Genomic DNA, 2,888 nt, shown 5'->3' with positions numbered 1-2,888 from the left:
TTATTTTATAAAAATATAAATATATATATAAGTAATATTATTATTATAAAGGGGGGTTTTTACCGTTTAATGACCGATTTGTCGATTTTTAAAACTTTAGTCGCAGTTAAAACTTAATGTAAAATATTAAATAAATATAAGACTTAATTTAAAGCGTAAAGTAAATAACGATAATGAAATTGCGATAAATAAAAGTGCGATAAAATAAAATTGCGATAATTAAAAAGTGCGATAATTAAAAGTGCAATTAAATACAATAACAATAAATAAAAGTGCGATAATTAGAAGTGCAATTAAATATAAAATAAAGGAAATTAAATATGAAATAAAATAATTATACTTATTTAAACTTCCGTAATCATGATGTTTGACGTGTTGATTTTAGTTTTATGCCCATGGGTTAATTGTCCTTTGTCCTGGATTATTTAATATGTCCGTCTGGTTTTTGTCCATAACAGTCCATCAGTCATAAATATAAAGTGCGAGTATCCTCTTCAAATTATCCTTATACCCGAAGTCAAATATTCCAACTAATTGGGGACTTAAACTGTAACAAGGTTTTAATACTTTGTTTAATAATTACACCAGGTTATCGACTGCGTGTAACCCAAGGTTTTAATACTTTGTTATCAATTATGCCAAGTGTCCTTGTACATAATTTCACCCCTGTTTTAATAATTCCATAGACTATTAATCCATTCCCGTGTCCGATTAAATGAACGATTATTCGTACATATAAATACCCCGCCCATCGTGTCCGATCGAGTGTATATGGTTATTTATAGGGGCGTCCAATTGTAATTCTTTATATTAAAATTAACAAACTATCATTTAGTTAAACAAATATAAAGCCCATTAATAGCCCATAGTCTAATTTCCACAAGTATCGTTCTTTTGTCCAAACCCCAATTATGGTACAAAGCCCAATTACCCAATTTTAACATTTTTAGCCCAACATCATGATTACTTCGAATTAAATAAGCATAATAATAACTTAGCTACGAGACATTAAATTAAAAAGGTTGAACATAACTTACAATGATTAAAAATAGCGTAGCGTTACACGGACAGAATTTCGACTTACACCCTTACAACATTCGCTAACATACCCTTATTATTAGAAATTAAAATTAAAATTAAAATTAAAATTAAAAAAAATATATATATATATATATATATATATATATATATATACACACACACACACACACGTTTAGATAGAGAGATTAAAGGATGGATATATGGTGCACCAAAGCTCGATTTTTATAGGGATGTGGCATGTCACCTACCACCATACGATCGCATGGCTTTTTGCCTTCCAGGCCATGCGATCGCATGGCCCCTTTTTCCAGCTCACAGGTCTTTGTTTTCTTGTTTACCGACGGATTATATAAATAAATATAATATATAAATAATTTTAGTAATTATTTAAATATTATATTATATTTATGTGCATAGTTGACTTGTAATTTTTAGTCCGTTGCGTCGAGCGTTGAGAGTTGACTCTGGTCCCGGTTCCGGATTTTTGAACGACCTTGCGTACAATTTAATATCTTGTACTTTGCGTTTTGAATCTTGTACTCTTGTAATTTTGAAACGTTTCTCATCAATAATTGGAACCTCTTTGATTGTATTTTGTACTTTTGAGTTTTTTGGTCGGTTGCGTCTTCAATTCGTCGAATCTGTCTTTTGTCTTCACCTTTTATTATTTAAACGAATATCACTTGTAAATAGAACAATTGCAACTAAAAACTTGTCTTTCTTGAGGGATAATGCTATGAAATATATGTTCGTTTTTAGTATTATCAAATATTCCCACACTTGAGCGTTGCTTGTCCTCAAGCAATATAGTCTTGAAATACTAGAATCACTTCTTTATTCTTCACACTTTGTACATCAGTGATTTCTTTACGGCGGTATAAACAATGGTAGTAATGATATGGTTTACAGTCCCACATGACTATAAAATTTAGATCCATTAAGGAAATTGGATCTTTATGAAAACATTTGATCTTTTTGAAAATTAAATCTAGCTTTTACCCTAGATAATTTTTCCGGAATAACCCTTCACCAGTGTTTGCAAAATATTTTTATGGGTTTGGTAGGTTTAAGATTTGAAAATTTTAGCTCAAAACTTGCGGTTTTGTGTCACCCACTTGCTAACCTTGTATTAGGAAAGCAACACGTCCAGTATACTTGCTCCAAATATTACCTTTCGATAAACTATCGTCCGGTTGTAAAGGAAAGCGTTGAACAAGCAACTGTTAAGGCAATGTCCCCTGACATGCTTTTAATTATGGTCTTATAACGTGTCGGACGCAATTACTATCCTTGGTAGGAGCAATAGTAAAGCTCACCCTTATAATTTCTCAGTCTGGCACAAGGTCCTGTCTTTGACCATGCTATGTAACCACCGTTCTTACGGTTGACACCCGATTTGGTTCAGGTGACCTAATGAATTCTAGTTGAATTCCTAGGATTTTACGTTCAATGGTAATGAACGCATTGAAAATGGGTTTTCAGAAACCAAATCGGTTTATAATTTGATCAAAATATTTTCTCGTTCAAGCTCGAGTTTAGATATCATTGAATTCTATGAGTTTGAATTCTCAATCTTTAAGGTCAATCTCAAGGATTGAGTAATATCAGGCTTAAAAGCTGATTTTTGATCTTTTAAGGAGATTATCCTTTTCTGGGGATCTGATTCATTAGTCTTATCCAGCTAATTTGCACGGCGTCCTCCCCATTTTACAAGACAGATCCTCTCATGGTTAGGATAAGTCTGACCACTTGGCGACCCTTTTTGATGCTGAGGTCCGTGAATTTCCTGCTGATTTTAGTGATGACTTTTCTAGGTTTTTCGTCAACCTACAGCTGGTCTGGACGAC

The sequence above is a fragment of the Rutidosis leptorrhynchoides genome, chromosome 2 (assembly GCF_046630445.1).
Source record: "Rutidosis leptorrhynchoides isolate AG116_Rl617_1_P2 chromosome 2, CSIRO_AGI_Rlap_v1, whole genome shotgun sequence".
Classification (NCBI taxonomy): Eukaryota; Viridiplantae; Streptophyta; class Magnoliopsida; order Asterales; family Asteraceae; genus Rutidosis; species Rutidosis leptorrhynchoides.
This window is presented reverse-complemented; position numbering follows the sequence as displayed.